Genomic DNA, 15,694 nt, shown 5'->3' on the forward strand with positions numbered 1-15,694 from the left:
CAGGCTAGCTGTTGATTTCTACAGCACCTGAAGCTCATTGATTTTAGTAAATCTGGTTTCCTACACAGCAGTACATGAGGATAAACATTTCTGATTGAGCTAGGATTTATTAATTAAAAAACAAATAAAAAGACACAAACAAGCAAGTCATAAAAAAACAAACCCTGAACAACACTGAGACAAAACACATTTGTGAAGGGCTTTTTTTTCCTTGAAGATGGTTTCACTCTGACCTGAAAAAGCCAGGATGTGTTGGCAGTTTTGGCTTGCGGCAGGCTCACCGAACTTCAAAGGCTGTGGGAGGAGAGCTCCATCGCTTTACAGACTGCTCACATTGAGGGGGGCTGGATCTAGTGACCCAGAAGGGCCTTTATAGACACCGCTTTCCATGAGAATAAGGAACTGTGCAAATAAACCTGATGGGGAGATTAACTGTTTTGGGTGGAGTTGAAAGGACAAGGATTGGGGGGGGGGGGGGGGGGTAACACACACGTATATGAATCATTACTTTAAACAATAAGGAACACTAAAATATTGTGTAGAACTGAAGCCAAATATATCAACTTGTCGAAAGTTACCAATGTAGTAAGCTGAAGTTTAGAGAGGAAAGGATGAGCGCTTTGATTTTTCTTTAAAGAGGGAAAAACTAAAATCCTGATCTTAAAAGTATGTTTGATGATAGTGACTTATTGCACCACCTGTTACAAAGGTCAAGAAAAACACTGCATATAGAAGTAACGCACACACTTTCAGGGGACTGTATACTGTACCTTTAATAAATAGAAAATTAAGTACATCTTTAACTTGTACCAAAAATAACATAGCATCTCCTATGTGAAGGTGGCCAACCATCACATTCCTCCAAACGCTTAGTTTGAAACACTGTTAGAAAAAAAAACAATTGTGCAAATATTTGAACAGTCGAATACATGCGTTTTTATAAGCTGAGTACATATCATTATTCCAACTGTACAGAAACGAAGACCAGGTTAATAATAAACCTGAATGGAGGAGACTCTCTGTTCTCAAGCCCCGCACACAAGTGCTCACACACTGAGGGCCCTGGACACCCATTTAACAGAATCCATTTGCTTATGGCAAAACAATGTATCCGAAGCCCTCTAGCATTGCATAAAAATATTATTCCAGGTGGGTCTATTTAAATTTTATGTTGATCCAGCTGACAACTAGATTACAAAAAAAAAGGTAGGAGTGTAGCTAGAACAGAGAGAATTTTGGCAGTAAAACTGTAAAGAAGAAAATGTCTAAAAATCACACTGTGAAATGTTTCCTCCCCATTTACTCCCATTGTTTTCCTTTATCTAACTCTTCCCGCTCAATTTCTCCCTGAGGTAACAAATGCTTTATGCCTTTGCATCTTACTTTTCTGTATCATCTTTCCTCATCAGCTGCAAACCTCAACCTTCCCCAAGAGTTTTCTCACTATTTAAGCCTCGCTGCCACCAACCAAGATGGCAATTTTGGAATCTGTACCTGCACCATCATCTCCATTCACCCAAATTGGGATGTAACTGCACTTAAGTTTTAAGTTTAGCTGATTAGGAACGGAAGGGGAAAAAAAATGCCTTCAGAAGGAACCTTTTTACCAATAGCACACACTGAGACGCTGGTTTAACCAACTGCTACTGCACACCCTAAAACTCCTCACTTCTCTCACATGCAATGGTACTTTTTTATTAGTCCCCTTGGCCACCAGCTCTATAATGGACTTTGTTTCACAAACTTCACCTTATGAGCAAACACTTTGAGACATAGGAATGGGACTGGCTTCGCTGTACCTAAATCTTGCATGTGGCTACCTTTAGAACTGGTACTAGGTACAAGAACAACATTCATTTCTCCCTGCTTTTTTAACGACTAACTTGTTTTGAACTAAATTGTAATGTTTCTGGTCCCATCTTCATCCTGCTCTTCAACAATAATCCTGTCAGAAAAAATTACCTGTTAAAAATCCTTACTCTTGTAATAAAATCCTTTGTTTCTCTATACATTAGTATCTTAATACCTGTTCTCCCCATCTCTGACTGACTCCAGTGCGTTAAAATCCTGTCAGTTGAACTCTAATTGGTATAAGATCTGCAATTGTGCCCTACGCCCATGCTAGAGTTATACACTCGTTATCAGATTTTCATTTTTTCAAGCTTCCTCCCTTTCCCTGTGAGATTCCACTGCTTGCAGCTTTGTGTACCCAGAGTAAGAAACGGTGATGAGATCTTCCCATCTTTCAGGTAGTCTAATCAAGCACTAGATTAACACATTCTGATAAAAGCAATCTAGACAATCACTTCAAGGAACTATTTCAGAGCTTAAAAACAGGCAGGCAACTTGCTTTTTGTAATCCTCAGTGCTATTGTAAGTTTATTGTAGCGTATTATGCCCAATTCTTAGAGCAAATTCTTACAACCACCAGTAGAATATGGCCACAATTCAAGAATAAAGAGCCATCCTTTCAGCCATCCCTCTGCAGCCCTTTGGTGACTTAAGCATTTAGGACTGAAACTGCAACTCTATTGCATTAAACTCAAACAGCAATATTCTCGATGTGTCCTTGGGAACTTAATTGACAAGTTGCAAGGAAAAGGAATTCCTGTGTTGGCTTCTATTTTGGTTAAGCCTGATAAAACTCTGTTATTCTCTGCAAAATCATACCTTATCACCGGCTTTATCAATACCACCTCCTGACTGGGGTAAAGTTTAAGGCAAAATCGAAGTTTAAGGCTTAACCGAAGCAAACAGCTTCCAAAAACATACAGGTTTTCCAAGAACACTACCAAACTAGACCCCAATTCTGCATACCATCCCCCACAAAACATTATTCAACTCAAGGTCAAATGTAAAAAGGTTAAAAGTCACAAATATAATGCCAAGGAAGAGAGGAGGATAAAGAAAAACAGCACAAAGGCTGCAAATTCCTGAAATAGCGAGACATTGGTTGAAAGTAAATCACAGACTGTACCAGGGAGTGAATCACATCACACAGATACTAGAGAAGGAAAAACAAAACAAAAAACAAACAAACCAACCAACCCCAAACTAGAATTGCAATAGTCTCCACAAACTTGGACCAGACCAACAAAAATACACAAAGGAATCACTCCAAACTAGGCAGTTACTTTAATCACAGGATCCATCAACCAGGCATCTGAAAAATGAACATCAATAAAATGATGAAGATGCCTACATACTTCACCTTGCCTCTAGCTGCTGCTCCAGAACATATGAATCAAGCGATGGAAGAGCAGATAATCCCTTTGGGCCATTACAGATGGCAAGGGGCTGGTAGAACATGGCACATATGAAGATGTCTGTAACCACAGCAGCTGGCATAGACTAAGCCAATACTATATAGTCAGATTTTATTTGCACTTTGTCAATATGAAAGTACATCTGGACACACTTCCCTCACCCCAACCATCTACAAACAGCCTCCACGGTTAAAGTTTTCTTGCCGTTTCCTGTCTTTTTTCATTCACAGACATAAGTTTGTTACTGAAGTGCAGTAATGTTCCCCATCGAAACTATGGAAAATATCTACTACAAACTTCCACATACATTGACAAAAGGCCAGTCCTGGGCCTTAAAATCATTGTTGATATCCTGTCATGAACACAGTCCACTTTTTGAGATCAGGTGGCCTGAGTAAAGATCTGTTCTAATCTACAGAAGCGATGGCATCTAATTCACCTACAAACAGAAGGGCTAAGATTGGAAGGGAAGATGCACACAGGATAGAGGAAGAACACTTACTTAGCTCATCCCTGTACCCTTTCACTGTGCAAAAATTTTGTATTTATTAAAATAAGTTGCTTTTGTTAGAAAAACAAAGCAGAACGTATGACCATTTTGATACATTTACTATTATTCCTGTTTCAGTTTTAAAATGAAAACAAAACAACTCCAACACCCTCAACTCTCAAAAGATATTGCAAATAAACCTGTTTGCCAAACTTGAACTCTAAACAGCTATTCCAATCTCAAAGTCTGCATGTTTGGATGTAAAGAGCACAGGAATTCACTAACCCTCACATCATCTTCTAGGAAATTAAAAAATCCTCAAAACTATGATGATCATATTCATTTGCCTACAGCAAAAACAGTTGGCTTTTTTGGTTTTGTTTGTTTGGTTGGTTTGTTTTGTATTTTTTCCAGATTATAGCGACCCATTATATTACATGAATATTTTATTGCTGAAGAACAATCAGCTGAGGTGGGTAGAGATCTCTCAAACACAGACAAAAAAAGAAATGCAGGCAAATCTGTGGCCAGGCAGACATTCTATTTTTATTTCATGACAGCAAATCCGTTCCTATGCACTAATCAATTAGAGAACAGCTACATTTAATCTCATGCTTAAATTACTAAATTCAGCATCTTTAGTGTATTTTACTTAGCTCTAGCAGTCAAACAGAAAATTATTTTTTAAATATTTTCAGGACTAAATAAACAAAGGTGTTATTAAAAATTGAATACAGCAGAACGGTCATAAACTAGGTAGGATTTTGATGACCTGATACACAAAAGAATGATCCTGTTGCTAAGTGGCAAATAAATTTTCCTCAAAGAACACAGGATGCCAACTTATCAGCCAGTTTCTTGTTCTAAGTGAATGCTCAAGTATACTAATGAAAAGCTTTAGGCTTTTCACTTTTAGAACAGGTTCTTAAATATAGTAGTCATTTAGTCATGCTCTTCTTCCTTTAAACTCTGGCTGTGGTTTATCACCTCATCTTCCTCAGCCAATTCAGAAACAGACTGGAAACAGCTCAGTAACATTTCTGCACTTGAGTCATTCATTAAAAACTCCCTTTTGCCAAAGCTTCTTACCACATGTAGTTATTAAGTATTTTATTTCCCCTTGTTATATTCTGAAACTTGTTTGGCAATTTGTCTCGCATGTTTGGTTTCCATTCAAGCACACACTGGTGTCTGTGTTTAACAGATAATTAAGTAAACAGGAGAACTGCACTTTCTTCAAAAGAAAAAGATGTCAGAAAGGGATACTGTGCCCTGAACAACTGTGAGTTGCAGGTGCTGGAAAGAGTTTAGACTACAGACACAGCGCTTTTGGGTCTCCTTCGTGCACGCACTGCCACCCGGTAACAAGTCAAGGAAGGGATCGAGACCTGGTATTACCAGCGTAAGCAGACTGGCCAGATGTCACATAGCGTGACATCCGGAAGCTTATTTGTCTAAGAATTAAGGCAGCCTTTCTCCCTACTAACAACTATAGAAAAGAACAAGTACCTTGCGATGGTGAGGTCCCAAAGCGACCCTAGTGATGTGAGGTCCTGAAGTATCCCCAGTGATGGGGAGGTCCCAAAGTGACCCCAGGGACGGGTAAGTCCCAAAGTGACCTTTCCTTACCGCCACAGCCTCTCCCTCCGTCCAGCCTGTCCATCACCATAGTGCTATTCCCAGCCCCACTCCAGGACTCATCCCTTCACCCTTCACCTCTGCTCCCACCTTCCAATACTTCCCTGTGTGTCCCCACATTCCAACTCCACACAGCAGCTTGCAGCACCCTTGTTTCTCCACACACCCCCTTCCCAATTCACTGCTCCCTCTATAAACAACCCACAGCCCAACTCTTCCACTGGCCTCCCCCGCTCTTCTCACTACTGCATGACCCCTTTCCCACGCACCAGCCCCCTCCCCAGCTGCTGATCCCCAGCCTGGACACCCCCTCCCCACCACAGAATCATAGAATGTTAGGGACTAGAAGGGACCTCAAAAGATCATCCAGTCCAATCCCCCTGCTGGAGCAGGAACACCCAGATGAGGTTACACAGGAAGGTGTCCAGGCGGGTTTTGAATGACTCCAGAGTAGGAGACCCCACAACCCGCCTGGGCAGCCTGGGCCAGGCTCTGTCACCCTCACCATGAAGAAGTTTCTTCTCAAATTTAAGTGGAACCTTTTGTGTTCCAGTTTGAACCCATTGCCCCTTGTCCTATCATTGGTTGTCACCGAGAAGAGCCTGGCTCCATCCTCCTGACACTCATCCTTTACATATTTATAAACATTAATGAGGTCACCCCTCAGTCTCCTCTTCTCCAGCTCCAGAGCCCCAGCTCCCTCAGCCTTTCCTCACACGGGAGATGCTCCACTCCCTTCAGCATCTTTGTTGCCCTGCGCTGGACTCTCTCCAGCAGTTCCCTGTCCTGCTGGAACTGAGGGGTCCACAACCGGACACAATATTGCAGCACCCTCAGACACCGACCCTGCTCGCTGCTCCCCTCTCCCCCAGGTCACTGAGCCCCATTCCGGGTACCGGCCCCCGCCAAGTGCCCCCAAACCAAGCGTTGACCCTTCCCCAGCATCTCCGCACACTGACCTCCCCACCCAGACGGCTGAGACTCCCTCAGCAGCCCCAGGAACTGACTCCCGCACCGCACTCCCCTCAGCAGTCCCAGACCCTGACCCTCATCCCAGTCACCGACTCGACCCCCCCGCCCACCTGCCGCCGGGTCGGGCCTCTCCGCTCTCCTCAGGCTCCTGCTCGCCGGGCGCCGCGGTGGCCACTCCGGCCTCATCGTCCTCCACCGTCACGTCAGCGGGACCGGCCGGCAAAGCGGCGGGAGCGGCGGCCGCTCCCAAACCGAAAGCGGCCTCCACGGCCGCGGCATCGCCCAGAGGCGGCGGCTCCGGGCCGCCCGCCGTCACCCCGAACAGAACCAGCAACGTGAAGGCGGCCAGAGCGCTGCGGCACCGCGGCCCCCGCATGGAGGGGCCCCGGCTCGCCCGCCGCCGGCCGTTAGGACATGAACGCTGTCGCCACCGCCGCCAACGCCGCCACAGAATGGGCGCCCGCCGCGCGCCGCAGCCCTCCCCGCGGCGCCCCGCCCCGCCGCGCGCCCCGCCCGTCCGCCACGTACCGGCACTCCGCGCGAAACGGCCCCCGGCACCTCCGCCCGCCCCTTCGCGGAGGGCTGGGCGCTCATTGGGACGGAGCCACGCCGCTCAGGACGTTGGTTCCTTTTGATTGGCGCGGCCGGCGGAGAGGGCGGGAAGGAGCGGTGTTTGTCAACAGAGCTGCCGGACCAATTGGAGTCACGCCGCTCTCTCCCCTCCCTCTAGCGCTGCCTCGACCAATCGAAAGCGCATGATTCACCGACCTGCTCTGGGATTGGCGGAGCTGGCGCACCACACGTGCTGCTGACTGGCGCGCCGGGCAGTGTAGCCCCGCCCCTTCCCGGCCGGCCCTGAGCCGCGTTGGAGACGTGGCTGTTCCTCCGTGTCGGCAGGGCGGGGCCAGCGGCGCGTACCACCTGGCGCGCGGGATGGGGGGGGGATCAGGAGGAGGACGGGGAATGGACTCGTCTGGCGGGAACGGCGGAGGCCGCTCGGCGCTGGGCACCGTCGTGTGTCCCGGGCGGTGTGAGGGAGAGGCCAGTGGAATCACAGAATGTTAGGGATTGGAAGGGACCTCAAAAGATCATCCAGTCCAATCCCCTTGCCTGAAAAAGAACACCTAGATAAGGTTACACAGGAATGTGTACAGGTGGGCCTGAATGTCTCCAGAGAAGGAGACTCCACAGCCTCCCTGGGCAGCCTGTTCAGTCTCTGTCACCCTCACTGGGAAGGAGCTTCTTTTCATATTTAAGTGGAACCTCTTGTGTTCCAGTTTGAACCCATTACCCATTGTCCTATCAGTGTGTGAAAAATCCAGTTGTGATTCGTGCTAAGATGTTTAATGTTTACAGGTATAACCAAATGAGGCATGGACTCTGAACTTGGAAAAGGGAAAGGTGGTTAAGTTCTATGTAAAAAGTTATGAAACTTGTTTAGGAAGTTAAATTGATAGAGGGAACTAACATTTTAAGGGTTAAGCAACTATATAATAAGGGCCTACTAACAATCTAACATTTTAAGCCACATTATTAATATCTAGTTTAGAGCTGTACGTAACTAATTGTGCTAAAAAAGCAGGACTTCATTAAATGCCGAGATAAGAAGTTTTACAGCACCAGCTGCAACCTTGAGGAGACAAGATAGCCAAGATTTACAGCAAAAATGGGGCATCAGTCTGGTTTCAGTCGGTTTGGTAGCTTGGGTTCCAGCCAGTTCCTCCTAATGAGCCAAAGGTAAAAAGTCCACTGTGACGAAGCTGAAGGAGCTTCATCCAAAGACCCCTAAAGACCCCTCCTCAAATTCACCAAGTGACATTGCACAGGCACAACAGGGGAGGGTCAAGGAGGGGAATATGTAAATGGTTATCTGACACTCATTTTAATAAAAAGCGGGAAAGGTCATGAATATGTATAGGCATTTCTGGGATCATTATGAATATGTAATACCATACTATATTTAAGCACACTTCTTATTGTTAAAAGTGTGCGTGTTGGGCGGAGTGAATCCCCTGCACACCCAGCACTGTTTTGCTTATGCTCTAATGAACACATGTCTAAAGAATACAATTAAGGAATTGGATTAAACGTTGTTTATCCATAGAAAAAGCGTACATTATTTATTTCAATTGGTTGTCACCGAGAAGAGCCTGGCCCCATCCTCCTGACACTCACCCTTTACATATTTATAAACATTAATGAGGTCACCCCTCAGTCTCCTCTTCTCCTAGCTAAAGAGATTCAGCTCCCTCGGCCTTTCCTCACACGGGAGATGCTCCACTCCATCATTTTCGTTGCTCTGCACTGGACTCTCTCCAGCAGTTCCCTGGAGGCAGGAACACGCACACATACACCCACACTAGCACATACTGGCCTGGCTGAGGTGCCCGTGGTGGCCACCCTGCTCCAGAGGCTGGCGGTGCCTCAGGCACATACTCCAGGTGTTGCCCTGTGTGTTCAGAACAGGCATGGCAGGATCAGCCGCTCCCCTCAGGAGCTTGTTCCCCAGCCCACGGCAGCCCCAGCTGGCTTGGCGTTGGGAGGGTGAGCTTGGCTGAGTAGGTACATACACAACACAGTGACCTATGGGCCCAGGAGCAGTTGCCAAGCATCACGGCAGCCTTGGAGGCATCTTGTGGTACAAGTGTGATGGGGAGCGGCTGAGGGAACTGGGGCTGTTCAGCCTGGAGAACAGGAGGCTGAGGAGAGACCTTATCACTGTCTGCAACTACCTGAAAGGATGTTGGAGCATGGAGGGTGTTGGTTTCTTCTCCTAAGTAGCAAGTGATAGGACAAGAGGAAATGGGCTCAGGTTGTGCCGGGGGAGGTTTAGATTGGATATTAGGAAACATTTATTCCCAGAAAGGGTTGTCAGGCATTGGAACAGGCTGACCAGGGCAGTGGTGGAGTCACCATCCCTGAAGGGATTTAAAAGATGTTTAGACGAGGCTCTTAGGAACATGGTTTAGTGCTAGAGTTAGGTTAGGTTATGGTTGGACTCAATGATCCTGAGGGTCTCTTCTAACTGAAATGATTTTATGATTCAGCTCATGTTTCCTCTACTTATTCACAGATTTTGATCATCAAGCAGGTGGCACCTCTGCATCCTTCCAGGGCCACTTTTCCTCCTTCCAGCAGTTATCGTTATCTCCTTTGCTCTGAGGAGCAGGAGCTGATGCTCCTTCAGCTCCGTGCCCCACACTGGCTGCTGCCCACACAACTGTGTGCCTGTGGCCTGACAAGGATCCTGCCATGGCTTGCGATACTACTGTGAGTTTTTCTGTGTCAGGTATGTAGTTTATCAAGTTTATCTTCTTTGTAACAGACCAATTCACTTACAAACTCTTGAAGTCTCATTGTGAGGCATTGCCTCCAGCCCTTAAATTACAGTTTTCTGTCCCTCCCCTTTTCCAGTTTTTTTCAGCATTGAATTTCAGAACACAGATATTAGGGTCCTGTGTTATCTGTATCCAGGGGTAGGACAAGCTCTTGTGCATCACTTGGTGTGCCTCCCCTTGGCATCAGGGCAAAGGCAACTGTAAGCCATTAGAAAGCACAGAGCACAATGCTTTTATTTACTGTGTACATGTACATACCTGAGATATGTGGCTTTGCATCTGTTTTATGAGGCAGTCCCTTTATCTGGACCCAGTTTACCATGTTTTGAACAAGGGCCCTTGTCATCCTGATTGTACCACTCTGCTGACGTGGATGTCATCTGCAAATTGCATTAGGAGTGATTTTGTATTTACTTCCAAATGACTAATGAAAATATTGATTATGTACATATGTAGTATAGCACACATTATCCTGGAGGGATCTCATTAGAAGCAGCCTTATTCAGTAATGATTTATAACTGGCTAAAAAAAAATCTATGTGGCCAGTGTTTATGTATGTTTAACTGATGCTTTATTACCCTTTATTTTTCATTAAAATATTGTGCAGTTGTAAGTAAAAATCCTTTAAGATGTTTATTACACCTTCCAGAGGAAATTGGATTATTTGTTGTCTTCTTGAAGCATGAAATGAGATTTCTATTAGACGTCTGACTGGTGTTAGTAATTCTTCAATCTGAGTCACATAGCGACTTTTTTGGTATTTAGCCAGGAGCTGTTCTTACATCTGCACTTACTACATATCGTACAACTGTGCTTTCTAAAGACATATATGAACCTGGTACTTTTTTAGCTTTCCAGAATTTCCCCAATAGCTGTTTCAGAGCCACAGTCATCCCTGGAAGACAAGAACATATAATAGACTGAAAATTTATCACAACACTGTTAAGCAATCCACCCGCATATCTTCTTGCTTCTTTACAAACATAGATCATAAATGTTCAATGAACACTCCTGCATTGTTATTGACATTTTAATCATGTCCATCTAGTAATGGGCCTGTACCATCACAAGGGTTTTCTGGGATTTAACCTTGCCAGCTGTGGATTTCCTTTGATGTGCTTCACTTCCAATAACTGCTCTGCTTCTCATAACTTCTTATTTATACCAACACTTTTTTATTTCCTGCTTTCCCCATTTTGGCTATTTATTCTTCATTTTTAATCAGTAATAAAACAGGAATTGTCAATGTATTTTCTCTCTTGATTTGGAAATTGTGGCTTTATGATTGCTCAGTGAACTCTTTTTGAGGAGCTTGTATTTGTAATTTTTAGACTTCTACCTAGATTTTTCTTCCTGCTTGCACTCTATTTTCTTATGAGTTGGAAAAATAGCTCTTTCAAAGCACCAGCTCTATGCAAAGTCAGGGCATGAACACAGCTCCCCATACAACCACTGAACTGCAATCCTGAGATTTTTTTTTCACTTACTTCATTATATCAAAGTCCGAGTTTACCTCGTACCACATGTCAAATGGCTCATGTCATTTTTAGTAACTTAAATGACATTTTATTATTGTACCCATATGGTCTTGTGTTGAAATTTGCTTTATTTAGATAACTCCTCTCTCTTGAGTGTTTACCCATTCATATGTTTATAAAGAGTAATCAAATTCCTTCTGTTTTGCCACGTAAGCCATGCCAAAGGCTTTTATTCCTACACTTTCAGCTCTGGGCTCGCCTGTTCATCTCGCTAGCCCTCCCCTGCACCTGTTCCCATTTAAATTAATCTGTCTTGCACAGCGATATTTTGAACAGTCATGTTGAAGGGTAACTCTAATACATTTAAATTTTAAGCTCCATTATATTTATAAAATGTATAGACAAACTAGTTCTGTGCCATGCTTTTTACAATAACTTATCTCTTGTCCCACTCGTCATTCAAAGGACTTAGAGACAGACACGCAGTAACCACAGAACCCCAGCAAGTTTCAGAATGTCGTCATACTTCACAAGTAGACTTGAACTTTCACCTTTGTGATGGTTCTTGAAGGTTTATTCCTCTTAAGGCAAAACAGTAACAGCCTTGTGCAAGTGTCCCTATGAGTATTACCTCATTTTCTTGTATTTCCTTCCCCTCCCGTGCCCCAGATCAGGTCTTCTAATTGCAGCTTTTTATTTTAAGGCGGCTCTAACAGTTTTCATAAGAGTACACATTTGCTTCTAGACTCCTCCTAGATTCTTTACCACTGAGGCATAAGGAATAACAATCATAATGTAAAAAGTTTTAGTTTTCTGTTTTGGAAACATTTCTCTAAGGTATGCACAATGTTATTCACAAGTCCTTAAGACAAACATGGCAATACAGCCATATATTTTTTCTCTGTTAAAAATTTGTGCCAACAAAACCAAAACTTCCTGCTTTTTGCAAAGCATGACTCACATTCTCCATTCTGTTTTGACTGACTGACATAAGAGATCTATTTCAATCATATGACAATAACTTTAAATCTGACCAGCCGTTTATGCAGAAATCAAAGCCTGTTCTTGCAGGATGGATGGGTGTTAATAGGAATGGTGTTGTATGTAACTCCACTGAAGACCTGCCTGCTTTTCTTGAATAACTTGCTGTCAGAGCAGCAAGGAGCAGCAGCAAATGCCCAGCGTTGCCACCTCGTGGCTGCCCTGTACTGAGGGCCATTCATAGTCCCCTGCAAAATGATAATTTCATAGAATCATAGAATGGTTTGGGTTGGAAGGGACCTTCAAAGCTCATCCAGTGCCACCCCTGCCATGAGCAGGGACATCTTCACCAGCTCAGGTTGCTCAGAGCCCCGTCCAGCCTGGCCTGGGATGTCTCCAGGGATGGTTCATCCACCACCTCTCTGGCCAACCTGGGCCAGTGTCTCACCACCCTCAGTGTCAAAAGTTTCTTCCTCATGTCTAGTCTGAATCTCCCCTCTTTTATTTTAACACCATCACCCCTTGTCCTATCTCAACAGGCCCTGCTAAAATGTCTGTCCCCATCTTTCTTATCGGCCCCTTTTAAGCGCTGAAAGGCCACAACAAGGTCCCCCGGAGCTTCTCTTCTCCAGCTGAACACCCCAAGTCTCTCAGCCTGTCCTCCCAGCAGAGCTGTTCCAGCCTCGGATCATTTCTGTGGCTCCTCTGGCCCCTCTCCAACAGGTCCATGTGTGTCCTGTGCTGAGGACCCAGAGCTAGACACAGGACTCCAGGTGGGGTCTCACCAGAGTGGAGCAGAGGGGCAGAATCACCTCCCTCCACCTGCTGCCCATGCTGCTTTTGATACAGCCCAAGATACGATTTACCTTCTGGTCTGCAAGCGCACATTGCCGGCTAATGTCTAATTTTGCATCCACTAGTACCCCCTCCCCCAGGAGAATTCAGACCATCAAAATCCCGCATATATTGTAATCCATATACTAGAGCCCCTGCTGATGTCTTTTCACAAGCAGAACAAAACCAAGCAATTCTTCATCCAACAGATCAAACCAGAGACAAGCAGTGAAGTTGGTGTTATTGACAGGATAAAAAATTAGGTAGGAAGAATGTCATTGCTGGGACATGACAGTCTTGGAGAGCTACTGCCAACCAGAAAGCGAGTTTATCTGGAAAGATGAGTCAGAAATGCTCAATCTTCCACTTGTTTTTTCCAGTGTATTGGTGAAGTTTTACCTTGATAGGTCTGCTTGTTTTTCAGCTCTTTCATGCCTTATCAAATGAGAGAGACCTACAGTTCATTGGATGAACACATCTGACACCCACAGCCTGCTGTGCCTTCACTGGGATTTCACTCAGGTTCGTATACACTTTTGCAACAGGTTTAAGCTGGGCTAAGTCTGCCACAGAAGATGTTCCTGCAGCCTTCCTGCTCCCAGCTGACTGATCTTGCTGCCTTCCCCAGGAAAGGTCAAGGAGAACTAACTTTGACTTTGTTGATTGCTTTAACTTTCGGAAATAAACAGCTGTCAACACATGGAGGTAGCAGGAAAACTTGGTAAGCAATGAACTGTAGGGTGCAAATACTTCTTTTTGATGGCAGTCCTTAGACCAGAACAGCTTAAGCCAGTTACAAAACTCCCCTTCAGAGTGATATTACAAGCTTGACTGAGCCACTTCAACCTCACTCACCTGGCAAGAAGAAACTGCTTTTTTTTCATGTGTCTGCATGGCAAAGTGAATCAGCATGGGGCCAGAGGAATGCCAGAGCCGGCATAAACTCCGTCCCCAGCCTGCGAGTGGATGGTGGGTGAAAGGAGTAAAGGGCAGGATCTTCCCTTTTTGTCAACAGCAAGCCGTTATCTCGGCTACTGTGTAATTTCCTAACATGTAATTTCAGCTTGAGATGCAGAATTCAGCACTCAGAATCATGCAGCCACCGGTGCCAGCCTGATGGCCTGAGCTACTCCGCTCATCAGCGCAGCATTTTGCTGGGGTTAACACCTCGCCGTTAACACACTGTTCGACAAGCAAAATATCTGTTCAAACAAAGCAGGTTCAAACACCTCCCTCTGTACCAGAGGAGAGGGGATGAGAGCTGGCTGCTGGAGAGGCTTTGACACAGGGCAAACACAGGCTTGCGCAAAAGTACTTTGAGCCATTTGCAAACAGAGCTGGTTGTCACTGAAACATGAAGAAAATCCATTTCTAAAACGTCCAACGCTGCCTTTTTGTGTACAGACAGAGCTCAGCACACCATAAACGAAAGATTTTTCTTGCCTTCACTGGAAGTCTCCAGCAGATTCAGGCAAATTGCTGACAGAAAGCCCTGTTATCTACAAGTGGAAATGTTCGCTTTCCTCCAGGCGCATGCACCGCAAGATGTGTTTTCAAGCCAAAGCCACCAGCCGTTGCTGTGAGGATACAAACATGTTTACCGCCCCATAATTAACTTCTGGACTAAAGCTCCACATTCTGGTGAGATTTGAGAGATACTCATGTGTAAGTTTGGGCATCCTGAATCAGTGTAAAACCCCAATAACTGTTTTTTGTTTCAGACAGCAAACATTTAGGATGCTGAACGGAATAACCCCAAACCCAGTCAGCTGTTCCTTCAGTTTTACCATTAATGCATCGTGGAACAACACAGTGCTTAGGTGTGATTCTTTCCAAAATATATATCCCACTAGATGTGTGTATTTACACTTTAAACTGTGTAACTTGCAGGAAGGATCATTGCCAGCCAGCAGAAAATGCCGAACAACTGTGTAGCGATCACGTGCTGCTCTCAATAGCAAGTCACCTGCTCAGTAGAGAAAGGTGAGGCCTTACCAGGCTGAGATAAGCCTGGGCAGTGAAAATCCAGGCTTTGTTGAAATAGCACCCCATTGTTCAAAGACCCGCGTGTCGACCCAGGGAAAACAAAAGGAAACGTTTCTAGCCCTTAAAAATTGCAGCGGAATCACAGAGGTTGGCAACAAAACAAGTCAGTCATGCACAGGATTTTAAAAAATGGCCAACAGCGGCTTTTCTGTTGTGCAAATAAAATATCTTCTCTATACATTGTGGTCTGACCTTGGAGTGCGTAGTAAGGGGTAAATACCCGCAATTCTCATCCTTCTTGGTGGGACTACAGCCTGGAGAGGAACTGAGGTGCCTGTGTCTGGTCTGAATGTGGCTCCCAGGACTGAAAATGCTGGTGCTGAGGTACCTGAAGGAAATTTGTGTGTCTCTCATATTTTTCAGAAATGGTTTCAGCAGATGCCAACCCAGGATAGAGGGGGAAAATACATGGCCAAAAACCAAAAAGTCTCTGTGTGGTCCCTGGCAGAAATCTTCGGGTTTTGCCTGGACCCTCCTTCAAGGTGGGATAAGGTCTAATAAGTGCTGGTTGATAACAGCAAGTCAGGGGATGAGTGTCTTGTCACATCCCTGTTCCAACTTGCGAGTCGCATGACACCATTGCTCCCAGTTGGGGCAGGGCCCACTCGCCAGTCCTTAACCCCCAACACACAAAGTTTGAGTAAAACTTC

The sequence above is a fragment of the Nesoenas mayeri genome (assembly GCF_963082525.1).
Source record: "Nesoenas mayeri genome assembly, chromosome: 4".
Lineage (NCBI taxonomy): Eukaryota > Metazoa > Chordata > Aves > Columbiformes > Columbidae > Nesoenas > Nesoenas mayeri.